Source organism: Ooceraea biroi, chromosome 1 (assembly GCF_003672135.1).
Source record: "Ooceraea biroi isolate clonal line C1 chromosome 1, Obir_v5.4, whole genome shotgun sequence".
In the NCBI taxonomy this organism is placed as follows: Eukaryota; Metazoa; Arthropoda; class Insecta; order Hymenoptera; family Formicidae; genus Ooceraea; species Ooceraea biroi.
Window position 1 is genome coordinate 18,058,551 of NC_039506.1, and position 21,639 is coordinate 18,080,189.

The window sequence follows — 21,639 nt, forward strand, 5'->3', positions numbered from 1 at the left end:
GGAGAATAAAAAAACAGTGACAGAAGAGAGATTCGGACGTGAGCTTGTAAACGATGGACGTGTATCGCATCCCGCTCTCGTTATAATAAATCTTAATCGCTTTTCTATAAAAGTGTCGTCTTATTTGGTGCGCGAGTGTCTCGGCGAGTGTGTGAGCGAGTGCGAGTGGTGCGTCGAGCGAAATCCGCCGCCCGGACGTAACAATATCATTATTTTTTATATTGCCTAGAGTTCTCTGCTATTGAAAATACCGTATAGTCAGAAATAAAAAAGTTCTAGCCCCTAGAAATTGTTTCTTTTTCCGAGCAGTTCTGAGATGTTTATATTGTTAATTGTCATATTGCCTAGAGTTCTCTGCTATTGAAAATCTGCTTTAATACTTGGAACATTTTCTTTATTTTACGTTGTTATGATAATGTTTACATTATTATGATGATACAGAACTTTTCAAGTAATTTTATTTGTTGCATTATTCGCTATAAATTTGTGTGTGTTACGTAATACATTTTACTCGTGCGTTTTGAAAATAACAGATTTATTTGTTTTTGCTGTAACACGTATAAATCGAGAAATAATGCAAAAATATGAGAAGTAACGCTTAGTGGAAATAACACTTTTAAGTTACTATATATACTGCTTTTAGATTGTATATAGATAAGAAGCTTAGATTAAACAGATAATCATAAAGATATTGTAATAACATAAATTACTATTACTATATATTCTTAACAAGGACGATCTTGTTAAATGAGTAAGGTTTGATGAACATTTCTTGTTTTTGGATCTGTTTCTTCGTTCGCAGCCTCGTTCATATTTTATTAAGGTGCAATGACGAACGTAGCATCAGAATTTTCTTGAAAAATGACGACTCACCTCCCCTTTTCCCAAAAGAGCATCTCTATGTTGCTGCGATAATGCGTGAGTCTTCAATATTGCAAGAAGCGAGTAGGGACTACATGTAATACATTTCCAACGAAATCTCGAAAATAAACGTTAAAACAATTATTTATTATTTGTAGTGCATGTAGCTATTTGTAAATTATACGGAGCATGTTACTTTCATGCTAAACTTTATATATTATGTGTAATATATATTTCATGCTAACATGATATGACAGCTTGGAAAGATTTCTCGATGTATGTTCAATCTTGAAAGTAAAGTACATAAAAATATAACATAAATATATAAAAATAAATAATAATATAAATATAATATATATGAAAATGAGAATTTAAAGTATAAATGCATGTATAAAATAAAAATATAAATAAACAAAATATGAACATAATAGTACAAAATGTAGAAATTATTTTGAAGCCTGAAGACATTTCCATTGCGACATCGACAAATGGAGGAGACGAAATTTCATTTCTAAATTTAAACAATGCATTTCTAAAAAAATAAAAAATAATACGCACATTCATGCATGATAACGAGGGCGGAACGTAGCGTCCGCTAAATTTTCCCTCATACTCATACGAACTGCTGCATGCACTGCAATTATTATAGCACGTTCGTCAAATAAATTTCAGTATATGCGCCGCGCGGCGCATTTATACAAAATCAATGTGAATTACACAACTTCACGACTGAAACTAAACCGGCGAAATCCAAATTGCATAGTTTAAATGGAAGTAGTATGTATAATACAAATGAACGAGATACACACGTATGTATGAACAGCTAAATACATATGTAAGTCCACCAGATTTTATTACCGCATGAAACGTGTCTGTAGAAACGTTATATAAATCATCAGTTAACTTCGATTTAAACTGGATTTTAAACTAAACCGTGCATTTGCACATACGCGAAATAAATACTAGCGTACGAATGTCGGGAAATTAGGGTGAATTATTTCTGAATGCAATTATTATTTTGCATTACGAGCTTGCGATATTTATGATATGGCAGCATAATAATGACTGGCAATTATTTATGTACAAACGAAACAACGAAGCAATCGAGTGAACATTCATGGATGAATGATCAGACGGAGGACAGACGGCGTAACACTACGCCTCTACGATATTTATGACAGCAATATAATGGCTGGCAATTACCTATGTACAAACGAAACAACGAGGCAACCGAGCGAACATTTACAGATGAGTGATCAGAAAGAGGATAGAAGGCGTAAATCTACAGATTTTCCGCGGACGTAAGCGGCTACATAAATTCCAACTATGCGGAGCACTTTGCAATGAAAAATTGTTAATGAATATTTATATATTTTCTAATGAAGTTACTCGTATTTTTGTCCGTAAGTTTTAATAACGCGGACGCATACACATTGCTTACTTACGACAATACATCTTTCAAAACCGATAATCCCTGCGGGAGAAAATAAAAAGATATGAAAATGTGTAACTGGCGGTAAATCACAGTAAAATACTACAAAATGCCAAGAAAACAGAATATATATATATATATATATATACACACATACAGGGTGTCTCCAAAACCACCGGCAATAATTTTAAGAACAGATTCTATGGAAAGAACGTATTGAGAGAGAAAGAGAGAGAGAGAGAGAGAGATTATTCTTATAAATGTGTTATTAATTGTTTATAAAGGAAAAAGTGAAAAATTAATAAAATTAATTTCAATTAACAAGATAATAATGTTTATGTGTTTATCGTGCATTATTTATAACATATTTTGAATATATTTTGGGCGATTAAAAAATCTATATTTTTATAAAAGTCCTTTTGAAAGGAGGGAGGGAGGGTGAGAGGGAGGGGGTGAGGCAGAGGGGGAGAGAGAGAGAGAGAGATAAACTATATATGCAGATTAATAAAAGTAATTTGATTTAAGTAGAGCAAATTTCATCTTGTACTACTTAAAATAATTAGCTGCATTTTAAAGCGGTAAAAAGATTCCTTACTTTTCACGAAAAGATTTGTTGCAAAAATAGAAATAAATTACGTACGCAAAAAGAAAAACTTGATTTAAGTGACAAGAGGAAGCAACATTGTTTTTCTCTCCCGCAGAGGGACTTCCTCGCGGAGAGAAAAGTGAAATGCAAAGAAAACTAATTTCAATTAACTAAAGACAATACGCTTATCTTGTAGCATTTAGTAAGCGTTATTTTAAACGGATGAAAATCTCCCTCGTCTCATAATCTGAAATTTCTTTGCTGGCATTCGGCCCAAAAGCCCTCTTCCGAGGGCCGTAATACCGCCATTGACCTCTTTTTCCTCCGTTTTACGGATCGCGGCTGTAAATGATGAACAGAAACGACAAGAGTACAATTAGCGTCCCGTGTGTACTCGATTGCGGTCTAATTAGCGCGCGCACCCCCGGCGCTAAATACAAGATCTTCTCGCAACAGTTAAACGAAATCGCCTCGACGAGCGACTTATAGTTACATTATACGGCAAAATGAGGCGATTTTAACTCAAAATTAGGATTCGCATTAGGATGCGCATCATCGGGCCTCCAATCGTCACTCATTTATCGGGGGCGGCAGAGGGTGACTGGCTGAGGTGGCGGGGCGTCGGAACCATTTTTGTCGGTAATTGATTCCGCGGCTAGGTGACATCTAATATTAACGCGCGCGCGCACAGCTGCGGCAATCACGTTTCACTGGGGTGGCTTCCCACGCTACGTCGTCGGGCAAAATAGATCGCAATTTCGACTTCCATCCAGGGCCCGAGGGGCGGCAGGAGAGAAAAGGGGGACGGGGAATTTCGGGAAATTCCGGGGGTGCCGGCTGCTTGTCTCATATCGAGAATAAAAGGTTTTTTCCCTCCTCCCTCCAGAGTTTGTCGATTGCCATTCTCTCCGTCGACTACGACGAGTCCTATGTTCAGTGCATGTGCATGTGCACGCTTGCCCCGTGCGTGTATCTACGTACGGATATTGATTGGAATTGGTCGTTGCTCCCCCCGGGCAAGCAGCGTCTAGTCGGATCGCGATTAGGTATTTCGTGTGCGCGGATTACGTGCCGCTAATTACGAACGTAATTAATCATCTGCTTTCACCCACGGTTCCTTCTTGCTGAAAGCGAGAGCGTCAACGTTCGTGTTTGCTACGTAATATCGTTTCTTGGATTCGAATATTCACGTTACTGTCAATGCCAGGCGAAGGGATTCGAGATTTAGGAACAGTGCAACATTTGTTATATCGAGATGAAAAAAAAGGAAAAAGATATTTGGTCGACAACAAATTGATAGATTAATTTTATCGGACCACCGGAGCTGGAAGCGACTTTTTGAATTGGTATTGTCTTTTTGAATTGGAATTCGTATTGTTACAATATGTAGCTGACGAGACGTTTAACATTGTGTAATATTTTCAAGATTCAGGAAGCAGCTATTCGCTAAATAAAAAAAAATGTGAAAAAAAGAGAGGATTTAATCGACAATAAATCGACTTTATTAAAACGGGAAGCAATTCCTTGAATCCAATATCCATGTTGGTTTATTATTGTCAATACGGAATGTCAAACAAAATGGTTAAAAAATTAGAATATAAGCACTGCGCTCGCTAAAAAAACAGAAAACGTTTAATCGATAGGTCGCCAGATCGACTTCATCGGAACTGGAGAGAATTTCCCGAATTGATATTCATTGCAAGGAAAAGAAAGAAAAATTTGGTGACGTTTCTCCTTGATGTAGACTTATTTTGAACGTTATGAATCTAATTTCCCTACATATATATGATATCTTCGTAATTGTGCGCTATCAAAGGTTGTAATTCTATTTTTGATGATATAAATAGAATTAGTGCGTCATCGGTATTGCCAAAATCGTGAAATGGCGAAATCCTGCGACTAAAGCACTCTCCTACGGAAATACTAAACTCTCGGAAGTAGTAACATGTCGAAAAACAGTAGTAACGTGTCTCAATGGCATTAAGAATAATAAAAACAGGTCAACAGCTCTATCGTTTTCCACCATGATTTTTTCGCGCAAATACATTTCCGCAGGATATTGCGCGATTTTCGCCATGCAAAAGTTAGATAACTGAAACTCGCGTTAACATTTTGCATTTTACACGCGCTCACACATTTTACACATTTATTTGCACACTTGCGCATTTATCATATACAATACCAACTCCGCGAAACGTGTTAATAATATTGGAGAGGATTACATGTGAGATTCATTCAAATCCAATCGACTCCTCGTGCAGTACATGTTGTTACCATCGAGCAAAAATTTGCATCGCTCCGACTGAATTGATCATGCAAATTTTCAAAATGTCTTGAAACTTCGTTGGCGAATAAAAATTGCTGCTATACTTGCTCCTCAATTCCGTAAACATCAGCGGAAACGCCGTGTTCAGTAATTCATGGCAGTTAGCATAGCAGTTGAGCATCTCACTGGTATAAGATAAACTATGCGCCAACTATGTTAGCGATTTAATAAATCAAGAGTACCCCACTTGCTCTCTCTCGCTCTCTCTTTCTCTCTCTTTTTGTCTGCTCCTCGTATAATTATAAATTTTCTTCGGCGAGAATTATGTCCATTCGTGGCCGTAATTTCCCTCGCTGACCGCATATATCTTATTCCGCTTTAATACTTCGTAAAGAGGCACCTTACGGAGCTTTTGTGCAAAATACAATAAGAAAGCTCGCAACATTGCCGTATTTATTATAAAATTCCTCTCTGCTCTCAGCAGAGAAAATAAGATTGCACGTTTTAAAAGGATATACGGGATGTTTCTAGAAAATAGTATAACAAACTTCAAGGAGCAGATCTCGTTAATTAAACTGAACAATCCGCGATTAAATTATTATCGTATTGCAATAATTTGTATCCGGTGATGACTTCTTAAGGCGCTTCTTAAGAAAAGCCTTCTTAAGAAGTCAGTGTTTGCCTTTATTCTACGATATTTTGTATTTGTAAAATTATAGATTGGAATGCAAGAAATCAATCTCAAAAATAAGTTTCTGAATTTAATAAAACAGAAGTTTATATTCTCGTTTTATCATATCAAATAGCGACCTCGTTACAAGATTGCAGCTACGGTATATTGACGCATTCTTTGGAATATTGAGTTATTTAATAAGTATTCTTCAAGACTATTTTTCATTCTATATTGTTTAACGAAATCTAGTTTTCAATGATAAATTTAGTTCGTAATAGATGGAACGTATTTGTTGCTATTTTTCCGAAAAACATCTTGTACGTACAAACATACACAATGCGGTGCATAAATTTCGAGACAAGATTCGTGTAAAATAAAAACTTCAACAGAATAATATTTAAAACTTTTTTTATTCAAGATGGATTCCATTACACTATTGAGCTTCCGATTGCATCGCCGATGAAAAATCCTTTTTTTGTAATAGTCTCCAGTTGATTGGTTACAGCAGTTCCAATTTCGGAATGTCGTCGAATTTTTGACCTTTCCATGGCAATTTTAATTTTGAGAATAAAAACTAATCTTGAGGGAAAGGTGGGTGTGTAGGATGATTGATTTAATGTTGACATGTTGTTGAATTACAAATTGCTGTAGAATTGTTACCGAATAATTCATGATATATCAGAAAATACGTTTCACAAAACAATAACATGTTCGACATTAAATCACCATTAACAATTTATCACAAATAACAAAATAAATTCGATCCATTCGATATAATTAATATCATATTCTTGTGATCATTTCGAGACATTGACGTGTAACAGTGATACATAACAGACGTTTAGCATGCTTACATCAATCAGCACGCACTCACGTGTGACGTGGCACATAACGTCTGATCTGATCTCTTCAGCTATTATATTACCTTAGCTCACTGTCGTGGACGCTCCTAGCGTGAAAACTAGCTCGAATTGTATATATTCCGTTGGACGATGACGTTTCTGAATTGAAATTTAGCTATTTTCATCTTTGCGACGGAGTATCTCCCTTATAGAGCACGGAGGATACAAGTGAAAACACTTTTATAACATAAATGGACAATCGATTGAGCTCACTTAGAGATCAATTGATTCAACCGTTATAGAGATACAATATTGTCCCTCCTTCCTAGAAGCTTCGCGTAAATATAAATGCAATGTCATACGCAATAATAAAATATCCTCTCTGCTGCTTGCACTCTACGGCCGCTACCGTGTTTCTTGATCTCTGGATAACTTCTTGTTAAACGTTAATATCAGTCAATACATTTTGGGGCGCTCGAGTACACTATCAGTGAGGTGACTTGTGTGCTGTATTGTTTGTTAAGCCCGTTTTAGACTATGCACATTTTCAATATCTTGCGCAATTTACGAAACACATGCAATTTGCTTGCAATTTGTGTATGATATTCTGCAATATTTCTTGCTTTAAAAATTGCGTCAAATCTTACATATTGCACAGTCTAAAATGGGCTCTACAGGGTGTCCCGGGTTTTAACCGACAAACTGCGGGAGCATATTCTACTAATGGAAATAAGAAAAAATTCTTATATCGAGTTTGCTTAGAAATGCTTTATTACAAAGTTATAAACCAATATTGAAAAGGAATATGAGATAAGTAACAACGGAACATAGTGTAGAATTTGGAAGGTCGAAGATGTTTATGTTACGTGTATTCACATGTATTCATGTTCACTATGTTGAAACGATTCAGTATGATTGTTACTTTCACAACAGTAGCTGTTAGATTTCAATCGTCGTGTCAGCTAGCAATTACTATCAGAATGCCAAAAGTGTTTTCAAATGAGGAATACACTGATATTCATTTCGTGTACGGATTCTGTGACGGAAATGCACGAGCTGCCGTACGAGAGTATCAACGTAGATTTCCTAACAGGAGAGTACCAGATAGATTTAAAGCAACGAATTACTAATTCAGTTACTGAGATGCAACCAAATTTTCAGGAATGTCGTACCGTAACAAATTCTGTACTACGTCGATGTCTAGCTTGTATCGATGTGCAAGGACAACATTTTGAAATGCGTCACTAAATCATTGCGTAGATAATTTATATTTTTGTGAAAAAATCCGTTGTTACTTATCTCATATTCCTTTTCAATATTGGTTTATAACTTTGTAATAAAGCATTTCTAAGCAAACTCGATATAAGAATTTTTTCTTATTTCCACTAGTAGAATATGCTCCCGCAGTTTGTCGGTTAAAACCCGGGACACCTTGTATAGTCTTAACGGATTTGTGTTAAGATGTTCGTCTCCCAAATGATCTCACGAATATGTTATGGACAGGTGGTTTTGGATTTATAAACGTGTGTGGGTAATTTCAGAGATTTATTGATATTTGCGATTTTCTAAAACTTTAAAAGATGTTAAAATATGCTTATGGGAGATATTTCTCATAATAATTTAGAGAGAGAAAGGGAGAGGAATGTTCATAAAATTATTTTCTAGCTACATTAAATATGAACATTCTACGAAGATTATTTAAAAGCTCCTCTGTTATACAAACATTAATTGCTAAAAATCTCTCGCTTTTCAAAATAATTTTTGCAATTTCCCAGAAATTCTACTTCGTTATATCCTCCGCCGTCAACGCACGTGCAGTGTATTCTAACAAACTCGTCTCAGCTTTTTATTTTCTGCCGCCTAATAACCAGGTTTCATTACATCCTCTCACGTATCATTCCTACGTGCGCGCGTGTCTTGACGACGACGTGAGAATCGTCTACTCGAAATTATTAAAACGGCATTAAAACGCCGCGGAGAAAAACAAAATTGAAAGAGCGGCACCGATCCCACCCCTCGAGCGGAACGGTGTAATGGGTAAGTCTCGGTTGTCCCGATTGACGTTTCGATCGACGAAGAAGAACGTGGCGACCCGATTGGGTGCTCGAGTGCTTCGACGCTTCCACAAGAAGCACTCTCGCAATCTCCCGGGGTCGCCGTGCGCCCGAAAAAGCGGCGATCCCTTTAAAGATTGCGGGCGCAGCGCGGCGAGTCTCGGAAAATTTCGCTGGTGGCATTGGTCGTGTGTCTTAAAGCCCTCCCTCTCGGCGCGCTACGCGCCTACCCTCTCTCTTTCTCTATCCCGGTCCCTCGCGCACGCTGCCCGCCTCCCTCTCTCTCCCACTCGCGGGCTCGAGGTACGCTCGCTCATTCAAGCTCGACCCCAGTCGACTCGACAACGATTCAGTCGCGGTCGACCCGCCACGCTGCGAGCTTTGCCCGGTACGCGTGTGCTTCGAAGATTCGCTTCCTTTTCTCTCTCTCTCCCTTCCTTTCTTTTTTTTCTTCCCGCCGTGTCTTCGTTTGATCTCCCCTTCGGCGTTTGCCTTTCTCTCTTTCTCTCCCCCCTTTCACTCTGTCTCCCAGCCCGCTCCTTCCATTTCTGCGGTGTCTCTTCCCCTCTCTTCCCTGCTCTCGATATCACCTCATCTCGATCGAGTAATCGTTCCTTGAGGAAAATCACGCGGTTCCAGAGGGGGCGACCGTGATTCCTCCGTTTAACTCGCCGGCGAAAAGAAATCGAACTTGCGGACCGGAGTTTGTGCGAGAGGGAGAGCAGAAAGGGGGAGAGGGACGAATAGAGACGGGAGGAAGAGATAGAAACAGAGAAACAAAGAGAGAGAGAGAGTGTGTGTGCGCGCGCGCGCGCGCGCGTGCGAGTGTGTCCGTGCCCCCGCGAAATCGACTTGGAGAGAGAGTCGAAGCTCCTGGTTTTCGGAGCTTGCGCCGGCCCGCGTCACGAGCTTGGACTCGCGTGCGGACATCTCTCTCTCTCTCTCTCTGTCTCTCATCGCGCTCGGCACTTTTCCGATTTTCCCGTGAGCATCATCGCGAGCGCGATCGATGGCGACGTCTCGTCTCGTTCGCGGTCCGATTCACGATGCGTTCCGGCAGATTCCGCTCCCGCGCTCCGGGTGACCAACGGCGGGCGATCGTCCGGCGCCGCGAAGAGAGACTCCCCGTGAAAAGGAAGGAAGCGATCGCCGGGGAGAAGAGATCGGGAAACGCTTCTCGACTTCTCGGCCGATACGCGCGAACGCTTGAGGCGCGGCTGCCGAGTGCCATCCATCGCTCCGATCCCTAGATCGATCTGATCAGGCACGAGTGAGGAGTTCTCGGATCGAGTGACCCTCGTCGACCCGAGGGCCGTTCGACGGACGCGTCCCGCGCGTCGGGGCGCCGACGACGATCCGGCGACCCGAGAGGATCGAGCGGCTCGGAGATCGACGACGCGAGTCTCGGATGTTACCCGGAGATGCTCCTCGAGATTCGGGCGGCTGGCGGGGGAGTCGGACGGGTTTGCTCAACCCTCGCTTCGACGGAAGTGTATTGTTGCTGTACGGGTCTGCTGTGCGACTCGGTGAGCGGGGACTACGTGCCGCGATAATGAAGCGAGTGATACAGTTGGTCGTGATAAGGGTGATCAGGGTACGTGATTAAGGGTGCGCAAAGGGCCGCGCGAGGTTGCAACGAGAGATACCACAGGAGTGCGTGTTTGTGCGGGGACATGGTACTCGGTGGCGCGCCCGCTACCCCTGAATGTTACTGAATGTCAAGCGGAATCGCCGCCGGAATACAGGATGCGAGGAGTCCGCCGGGTTCAAGTTGTGCGTGTGAGTTTTCCGATTTTGCAAATTTCCTGTGACGGCGATAGAGGGATCGGTTTGTTCGTTGTTGTTGTTGTTTGAAAAGGTACAAATATCGGTTGTTGACGATCACTTCAGGTTCTGTAAGCCTGTTGTAATTTGTTGTATAATAGAGTAGATGCCTCGTTCCTGCTTGGAGAGATACAGATATCGAATAATCATTTTGAATGATCATTAAAAATTTTCTGGTACTATTCGGAAGGATGAATGTTTGTTGTTTTTGATCGAAGAAATCTAAATATGAGAAAAAGTTTTGTTTAATGTGTTACATAATGATTTGAAATATCGTAATTCTGTAATTTTGCAATTTGTACAAGTCGAAATATCGAACGATTATTTACGAAAATTACTTTGTTACAACTTACAATGTTACAAACAGTTACTTTTAAAAAGGTTGTTATCGCATACGTGATATACATACATACATACATACATACATATATACATATATACATGTTTAATATGATACATATAATATGATGTTGTCTCATAACAAGATGATACTTCAAATCTCATATTCGTCATTATACAAAATACGATAAATATTTTCTTATAATTGCCGCTTGAGGAGACCCAAGTAACGAACGATCCCTTCACGATAATCGTTTCAACGTGCTGGAAACTGATAACAACGTTTAAAATGGAAACCATTTATACAGAATGTTATCGCATAAACGAAAATAACGCAAAAGAATAGCTTGCGAGCGAAAGAAGCACAAGACGGTCTCAACTGAATGCCGAAGGAAGCTGCAAGCGCAACCATAAACTCGGAAGCTCTACATATTAAGTGCGCTAATTAATTCGATGCTTCTTTTGAGAGGAAAAAGAAACTGAGCCTTCATTTATTTTCTCTTTTTGCGAGAGAATTCGACAGCTGGCCAATAAATGGAGAGAATTACTAGAAAACGATGGCGAATATTTCGAAAATCGCTATGTTAATTATTTTTTTGTACAAAAAACAATTTCTTCAAAAAAATAATTATTAAATTATATTTGCGCACCTACATTCGCGCGCCATCTATTTCAAACCGCGATCGATTTTAAATTCGCGGCAATTTTGATTCAAATATTTGAAGAGTGACACTAGCACGGATACACCCGACGCTTGCCACGCGTCGTGCGGCAACTCGATGGAAATCTTCTTCTCGTGTTTCGCATCAATCAATCAACCAGAATATTGCCAAATAAATCGCGTGGAAAAGTGATCCGCGGCGTGCGATCGCGCCGATCGACGATTCGAGCGGCACGCCGCGCCGCGGGCTCGGGACCGCGAAATTTCGTAACGTTGTCGCGCTAATCGTCGTGACGCCAATCACAAATCTGCTCCGGCGCATGCGCGCGCGCAGGAGCTGCTATTAGCAGATTTCTGTACAACACCTACACCCGCACGTTGTTCCGTCCTCGCGTTCTGTCGTGTCGTGTCGACAAACTGATTTTGTTTACCGGCACGGCGAGGTCGCGCGGCGGGGCGCGGGTACGCGCGAGGCGAGAAAATTATATTTAGCAAATGAGATCCTATCGCGTGTGTCGCACGGTATTGCTTCGCGTGACATGAGAAATAAGTATTTGCGGCGATTTGTTCGCACTCGCGCGCTTGCGCTAGATTTCGTCTGCCGGTGTGACCCTCGCGATGCAGTTCTGCCGTCGCGAGACGGCGTAGTCGCGCGAGCTTCGTGTCTACGTCTATGCGCGCGCCCGTTGTGAATGCCCTGTAGTGAAAATCGTGGGAGAAATAGCGGCTGATGTGGCAGTCGGATTATATATGCAATAAGCGAGAGATAACTTTGCGGTGTTTTTATAGTATTTGTTTATCTATGAAATTCGTTTACTTTTACTTCTGTCTGCTATACTTTTATTTTACTATCTACTATATTTTTTATACTATATTATATATATATATATATATATATATATATATATATTATGCAGGGTGTTAAAAAAATACTATATATATTTAATGGTTTATACAAATGTGTGTACGTGTAATAATAATTTGTAAATTGTAATACATGTTTTTTTCTCTTAAATGTTATATTTGTTTTATAAGAAATCATGCTTTGATCTCTTTGCAAGACAGAGAAGGAGAGAGAAGAGGCGTGGGAGGGAGGAAAAATGCAGTAGGAAGATTAAATGGTATCAAACGGCTTCTAGATATTGCAATTGACTTCTCGAATTCTTATGAACATAAAGGGTGAGACGTTTGGCAACTGCGTAGAAAACGGTGCCCCGATCTAATATTCGGACTTTGCTACTATCCGAAACTTTTTTGATATTTGTTATTAGATAAAACTTTCTTTGACCTTTATATTTTCATATCCTCCAAAGTAACCCTCCACTCTTCAAGAATAAAAACAAACGGTAGATTTAAGAACAAGCCTAAATCAGTAAACAATAAAGAAATAATGCCTAGTAATATATAGGATGACCATAATGATTATTAAAGTAGAAAGAAAAAGGAATAAAAAATATTTTAAAGGTATAGGTAAACGATATTTATTTTCTTACTAATGTGGGGCATGTGTGAGGGCTTATAGAGTTTATAAAGACATGGCAGAAGAGAGCAAAATCCACTACTAGAGAAGAATTAAACATTAGACATTACTAGGCATTACCAGACAAGAATCAAAGACAATAGGCATGTAGCCGGCTTAAGATGGGTCATTTGTTCTACTAATTCTCGGAGCATTGTAGCAGTAAATAGACTCTATTGTTATAAAGCAATGAAGAATGATATATAGTGTCATAACTTATTACTATTGAATACCATTTCATGGCTTTTATTGTTACACTATCGAAGTGATACAATCATGATTTGTCACTATTAAAATTATTTGGCAATTATTCTTCAAATAGAATACTCTGCTTTTTTTTAGTCAATTGTCCTAATGATTCCCGGAATATCAGAGCAGTAAGGGGGTTTTGTTATTATTAAGCAACGACGCAAGCGCGACTGCAATAGCACAGTAAAAAATTAAATCGTTTATAGTTGTCAGCTCTGCGTTACTTTACGTTTATTGACATCATTTTATTATTCCGATTAGAATATTCTGCTGGCAGTCCATTGTTTTAACAATTTTCAAAATATTAAAGCTGTTTCCGTTACTCACTGTCAGCACTAGCGAAATCGCTTCAAAATCGTTCACCAAATGTTGGACAAGGACAGGACGTGTACTTCCAGTATCGACAATATTGATGGATATTCCAAATAGTTCTAGATAATGGAACACAGCTTAAACCAGCAGGAAAATTTTTTTGCTAGTAAGCGACGGCAGGAAAAAACATGACAGAAACGCGAAAACAGTAACACGAGGGAAATGGGATCCGCGATTAATCATTAAATTTATTATTGAAATGTAATCTTCTTCAAAATTAATTGTCTAAAATGATGATTTGGCAATTATTTGGCTTTGTCGACTTTTCTATTTTCTATTGTCAATTATCCTAGAAATTTTGGAACATAGCGCACATAGAACAAAGGAAGCTTTGTTGTTATTCAACGATGATACAAGCGTAAAAGCGACAGCACGAAGAGGAATTATGTAATCATTAGGAAAAATAATTATATTGATTTGTGATATATATTCCTCCCGTTTTAATGTTTTTAATAACGAATATATATTACAATCGATATTATTAAAAACACTAAAACGACGGGACAAATATATACATTACAACTCAATAAAATCATTAAAAATTGATTATCATCATTAAACATCTTTTAATTGTTTGATTTCTACTATTCTATTTAAATACTTTACTTTTAGTTAGTTGTCTCAATGATTCCTGTTAGTATTATAGTTTATCTCTACGAGCACGACGGAAATTCCAATCATCAAATTTATTAAATCGAAATTTTTTGATGATTATTCTGCTTCTAAGTGTAGAATGTTCTGTTTTCTGTCAGTTGTCAAAGCGAATGCCGGAGCATTAGAACAGCAAAAAGGCTTTGTTTGTACCAGGTTATGTCAACCTGAATAAGTTTATACGGTTTTTCAATGTTGTTGCTTCGAAGGAAGATAAAAGTAATAGAAATAGAAAAAAGAGCTGGCTGTGTGCTTTCTTTGTTTTCAGAAATCGCGAGTTCTTGCGGAGTGGCATTTTATAGACTTGTCTTTCGTCGGAAAAGGTTACAGATTATGCCGGAGTGCTTACTTTCCGTATAAAGTGTCTTTATTTGCTTTCAACATGTTGGTTTAATTTTCTTCTTCTGAAAAACCACATTGAACTTTTTTACTCAGCACTAAGCGATAACGAGTACGAAAATCAAATTGTTTAACCATTGTATTGCTAATTATGAAAGGTGTGCAAATTAATTCGGTATTTATTTTTTAAATTGAGCCTTTATTACAAAAATAAGCATGTCGAACTTCGAAATATTCACCACTTTCTAGTATTTTTCTCCACCTATCAGCTGATAAATTCCCTTTCGGAAAAAAAAAAGAAAATAAAACCTCAATTTCTTTAAAAAAGCACCAATTTACATCTAATTGCTTAATTTTTTGCGCATCTAATATTTCAATTATTTGACTTCAATTATTTCGAAATTATCTGTTATTCTGTTCTAAGGATTCTCGGAATAGCAGGAAAACCTTTGTAATTAAGTAATTAAGTAATGATAAACGCGGAAACAATAGAGGAAGAATGGAACCGTTCTATCATTACATTGCGATTATCGTGAAATTACCTAGTAATTTTCTGGTTTCTGGAATGTTTTCTATTTCCTATCAGCTGTCTTAATGATTTCTGGAATATCAAACCAGCAAAGAGAATTGTTCGTTAATAATCCATGTCTGTAACTCAAAAACAATAACATAAAATTGTTGTTGCTACGGAAAAATAAAATTACTCAGTTATCGTATTACATTTTTGTCAATTATTTACTGCCACATGGTTAGTTAGCAATTATTTGGTTGCTGATTGAAACATTCCGCTTTTTATCAGTTATCGTAACGGTTTTCGAAATATTGAAACAATAAGGAGATTTTTTTAAATAAATGAAACAACGAGAAGTGCGAAAACAGTAGTAAAAGAATAGAGATAATCATTACATCAGTCATTATATTCCTTTACCACGGAGTTATTCGGGTTCCTGATTGGAACGTTTTACTTTCCGTCTGTTGTTCCATCGTTGGAAACATTCGGACAACGTCCGTAACGATAGGAAAGTTTCTCACGTCGGTCACGAGCGAACGAAAAATCAATTCCGATTTGGACGCGACTACGGATGAAGCCTGATTGGTGTGATTGAAAAAGACCTCTCGTTCTCGTTTATTTCATCCTGTAGGCCGACAGTAAGGTCTAACACGGCTCGATTCCGATATTTTTACGTATGGACTTGCGCAATGTCGGCTCAGAAATACATAGTTGCGAACGTGAATAGCAAGTAGAGCACGAACGACTGGAATTAATGTTGTCGAACGTATTATATAATATATCAAGCGAAATCGATTTAACCCGTTAACACTAATAGCATGTTTCGCACATAACTTTTACAACGTGAGAACTTAAAATAATAATAATAGTGATAATCTTTATTTAAAATACTTAAGATCTAATTTCCAAGCCAATAAAAGTCTATAATATTATAAAATGTTATATGAAAACATTATAAAACATAATTATATATTGTTTATATTAAAATGAGAAAACAGAAGACGAAAAATAAGTTTCTATGGAACAGAAAGGAGAGATTTAATCCTTCAAAGCTCGCCCTGTTCTTCAGACAATTTCAGACAAGAATGCTCACTTTGGGTCTCATATATTCAGTACATTCCTTTTAAATTAAATAAGGTCCTAAGATTAAAAATAAATGTACAATGCTTTATAAAATGTTTATTATAATCTGTTAAATCGTGGAAAAAGGAAACAGAACAACCAAAACATTTCACATTACGAAATGTTTCTAATTCAGTGTCTCTTTTATTTGATGAATTTAGTAAGAATTTCAATTGAACAAAATTGGAAATTTTTATGAAGATATACTAATGAAATCTGAAAAAAGGACAAATATGATTTACGACTAATGTTAAATAAAAAATAACCAATAAAAGAATAAAATAAAATAATTTTTGAGCTCTTAAAAAATGTAGCATCAGTATTCGCACTGAGATTTATAGTTTTACCTTATACAACTTTAACGTGCAAGAAAATATTTACTTTCATTATTCATTTGACTAGAAAATAAAATTTTTGGAAGATTTTTGGAAATTGCAGCCGTTGTCGCAAAATTTTGTTATCAAGAACAACAATATAAAAATGACATAGATTTGTCAGACTTAGTACTTAAGGGTTAAAAAGCAGGATGATAAATTCTTATATAACGTAACGTGTATGCGCGCGTAAATGTGTGTACACGCGCATACATACACGCATATTGCCACACATGATTTCACGAGTTAATTGAAATTAGGTTGCCGATTTATCAATAATAATTGGTGCGAATCTGCAGGTGAACATCAATGCGATCTTCCGCACCGCGCCGCGTAGCCTTCAACAATGCTTAAAAATAACAATAGTGCAACGACGACGCTTCTCTCGCGTTTCTTCGTCTCCTTGTGCATCTTGCCAAAACAAAAACAACCGGGCGCTATCTATGTTCATCTCATACGAATTTAATTTCCGTATTCCAAGTGGGCCGTTCTTGTTACGCCAACAATAGAGGAAACACGTAAGATAACGACGTCGAAGACCTCGCGATTCTCCGTTTTCTTATAGGTAGCGTTTGTTTCGTCATTTATGAGGTGGTATCTCCACTCCGAGACTAATGGACATTGCAATCATCTGCGATGATTTGATGGTAAACAAATGTGCTTTACGTGTCAAGATAACACGATCTTTATTTACCGTAAATTTACCCGCAACAAGCTTTTGGTAAATATCTATAGAAGTCACTCCACTAGAAACTCAAGTTTTTTTCAATATAGCAATCAAGAGAATTATTATAAAAATCAAATGTGACATTTATTATAAAAATCGAGAAAATTATAAAAATCAAATGACAGTTTTTAAGAGGGAGTAAAATTCTTTACATTCATTTTACCATGTTTTAAAGGAATGTATACTTTATTTTATATATACCAAATTGATTTATTTATTTCACATTATACATGAAGTCGTCATGAAGCTTTGATAAAAAGAAAAAGAAGGTATGAATACGGTCGCATTGATCCGGAAAAACACGTCAAAACGGAAATTCGGCTATGAAACTGCACATATTTTATCCGCCCATATTGTCGTAACTCAGAGCACATATCACGCCAGGTTCGATCAATGTTTTATGTGATTTCCTGTATTTGGGCCTACAAACTTTTCGCTGTGATTCACAGTTAGGTGAAGGGAACCTACAATAAAAATGCATGCGTTATTGGATTATTGTTCCGAATATTCTCCAAAAGATTTTAAAATGTACTTTAATAGAGCGTACTTGGCATTTATTTATTTATTTATTTAAACGTGGTAAATTGAATACGTGGGCGGGAAAAAGGGGGAGGAAAATTTGATAATTCGTATAGAGTTACGCAATTTTCATTTACCTAAGCTACTGAGACTAGTGTATGCTGAATGATTATTTGCAAAATATTAGCACCACGATTTGATATAATAAGATTTAACAAAAACTTTTTGCTATCGCGTTCAAAATTCCGTATTTTTATTCGCCGAAGTTTGCTTCATCGACTGTCATAATCACATTTTCTTCACTTAATGTCAGCGAAGAAGTTTTGTGTCACCAATAAAACATTTTGCTCCCTTATAAAATTTGACCAATCAACATATGTCGTTTGTAATCCTATGTTGAATTTATTTTTCAAAAAAATTTGATCTGGTGACTGTAGTAACAAATGTTGCGCAATGAATAGTAATATAGTTAAAAACGTAAATTAAAAACGTACTAACGTATTACCAAACTATATTTTTAATTGCCAGAAGATGCATTAATTGTAAGGATAAATGTATCTTCTTTTGTTTCTTTCCGCTTTTTCTTTTTTCGTCTTTGGCATCTCCACATTAAAATACTAAATCTAAATTTAATGATGCCGGTCCGTTGCAAATACTGCACGAAACTGTAACAGGAAGTGCGCTACGACATTGCAAGAAATCGATGGCAGTTATGTTATACGAAAAAATGTCTAATGCCTGTATGTAACACGGCAATTGCACAACTATCGATCGTGCCCACTATTAACAGTCGACTGAATAAGCGGTAATATTTCTCAATAGAGACACCGGATCACTAGCTTATAAACACGAATAAACGCTCTATTGAATGTACACGGTGTCAGAAAAATACGTTTCCCTCAGTAAACTTTCTTTGTTAACTTTTTAATAAAGACTTGCCTCTCTCTCCTCCCTCCTAAAAAACTTTCAGTTTTATATTTCATTTTTATAATAATTTTGTTGACTGCTATCAAAAAAATTTGAATTTTTTTGGAGTAGCACTTTTAGATATTAACCGTGAAATTAAATTCATTCATGTTTCAGGATTAAGTTTAATTAGATTCATTTAAATTTCGCGCGACATATCGTTCATATTTCTTTGTCACTACCAATAATGGCAGTTTCCGTTCTGTTTTTGGTCAACATTTGGTAAAAAAGGACAGAATAATTTCGCTATTATTGAAATAACAAAAAAAGTACAGTCATCTATAGGATAGGAATATAATATAGAAATTATCGAATGAATGTTCTTTTTTTCATATAGCAAAATGTTGAGGCTCAATAAGTAGTTTTACATGTACCTGTGTGTGGAGGACGCCTTTACATGATGTAATGCACCATATTTGAGCATGCGGACTTTTAATGATATGATTTGCCAACTTTAAATATATGCTTTTCATTTGAAAACCATTACAACTTTGCCGTTTTGATGGCAAAAGTTTCGTCTCCAAATAATTTAAATTGTGGTGGGTAGTGCGGAGAAAAAAAATGTTGAATGTTCTATCTATATAAATATTCTGCACTCATACAGTGTGTGTATGTGTGTAAAGATAAATTATTGACTAATCCAATATTGCACCCACGTAAACATACATGTACACATTTAATATGCGGACTGCTCGGGACACATCAAAATCATGTATACCAAATCACATCTACAAAGCGTTCCAAACACGAAAAGTCTTGAAAGCGTTATCTTTTTGAAAGAATGGAAAAATTCTTGTAACTCCAAGTAACGAAAGTACCTGTCTTCCTCGTGATGGCATTCAAGCGACGGAGCGTATTAAAATTTGTTCGGTCATAAGCCCCGTATGCTCAAGCAGTCGCTTTTTTTTATAAACCGCATGTACCTACTAGTACAATATTTTTTTGGTGTCCTTTGTGGCCAAATTTTCATCTAAATTCTTCAATTTACATTAACGTCCCCAGTGCCCAGGGACATGTAAGCGTTGAATAAACGCCCATACACGGTTTTATGTGTTACTGCCTACGCGCTTTGCCGCTTTATCAAGAATTTATCTCGCGGTACGCGAGCGCACGCGGCAACGCGATCGCATGTGAAAAACTCGCGCACTTCGACTCCGCGTTTAACATTAAAAAATGGAAAAAATACCGAAAAAACGTTGAGATTAATACACATTTCGAAACCGGCTTGCCTTATAATGTGCGATCAATATGCGATAATCGACGGAACAAATGGATTGATCGAAGCGACGCACGTGCGAAGCAATGCATTTCGATTTATCGCTGTATTTTTGTTATCTGTATATCGTAAAAAAAAGAACTATTGGTCTATCGTGATAAAAATCATGGATATTTTTGTTATTCACCCTCGCGTGGATCACCTCTGCTGGCGTGAGTTTCCAAAATTCTTGGTGTAGCAAATATTTTGTTATTAAATAAAATGAATAGTCAAATGTATTTATCATTATTATTCCTGAGAAGATGTATGCTTCTTAAGAAACGAAAAGGAAAGAAGATTAAGACACACTTGCCAATCGAAGAATTTTCTTACAAAGTCATCAGGAAATTGCGCCAAGTATATAATTATATAATTATATAATTATATAATAACATATTGGGTTGGCTAAAAAGTAATTGCGTTTTTTTTTATATAAATAAAAGGCGAATTTTTCATGGGAAACAAAAATTTATTAAACAATATATTGTCCATTTTGTTTGATTACCTTTTGCCATTTTTCAGGCAACTTCATGATTCCGCGCTCAAAAAAGTTCTTATCTTTTTCAGCAAAAAACAATTACAAGAACGATTTGATATCCTCATCAGCAGTCAAGGTTTTACCATTCAAGGCGTTTTGCAAAGAACGAAACAAATGGTAATCTGATGGTGCCAGGTCTGGCGAATATGGTGGATGTGGTAACATCATGGTAACACATCCCATCCAAGCTGCAACAATTTTTCACGAGTGACCAAACTTGTACGTGGTCTAGCGTTATCATGGTGAAACACAATACCTTTGCGATTCACCAATTCTCGACGTTTCTGTTTGATGGCATCATTTAATTTATCCAGTTGACGACAGTATACGTCTGAATTAATGGTTTGATTCCTTGCAAGCAGCTCAAAATACACAGTCCCACCAGACTGACAGCATAATCTTTCTTTGGTGAATATCTGCTTTTCAAGTGCTTTCAGCAGGTTCATCACACTTGCTCCACCATCTTTTTCGTTTGACGTTGTTGTAGACGATCCATTTTTCGTCGCCTGTTATCATACGTTTCAAAAATCGATCAGTTTCCTCACGTTTCAAAAGAGAATCGCAGATGTCAATACGCTTAGTGAGATGAATTTCTTTGAGCTCATGTGGTACCGAAATATCGAGCTTACTAATGTATCCAAGTCGTTTTAAATGGTTTTCAACACTCGATTTCGATATGTTAAGATTCTCAGCAATCTCTCGGGTCGTTAAACGCCGATTCGAATCGATCAGTGCCTTTATTTTGTCATCATCAATTTCGATTGGCCTTCCTGAGCGTGGTGCATCTTTCACATTAAAATCTGCAGATCGAAATTTAGTAAACCAATTTTGACACTGCCGCAGCTTTAAAGCATCTTCGCCATATACATGACATAACTTTTTATGAGCTTGCACAGCGTTTTTCCCTTTTCGGAAGTAATAAAACGAAATATGACGAAAATGTTCTTTTTGATTTTCCA

At 37.3% G+C, this 21,639-nt stretch overlaps 1 protein-coding gene across 3 annotated transcripts in view; it reads left to right on the top strand.

Annotated features, from left to right (window-relative positions):
- LOC105283323 (octopamine receptor beta-2R) overlaps positions 1-21,639 on the top strand; it is a 150,155-nt gene that overhangs the window by 70,544 nt on the left and 57,972 nt on the right. Inside the window, exons 1-2 of one of the 3 annotated variants that reach the window (XM_011345978.3) lie at positions 9,057-9,102; positions 9,775-10,493. The exons of the other annotated variants lie outside the window; for them this stretch is intronic. The gene's annotated coding sequence lies outside the window, so the exon portion shown is untranslated. Of the gene's footprint in view, positions 1-9,056; positions 9,103-9,774; positions 10,494-21,639 lie in introns of those variants that run through there. 3 annotated transcript variants of the gene reach the window in all.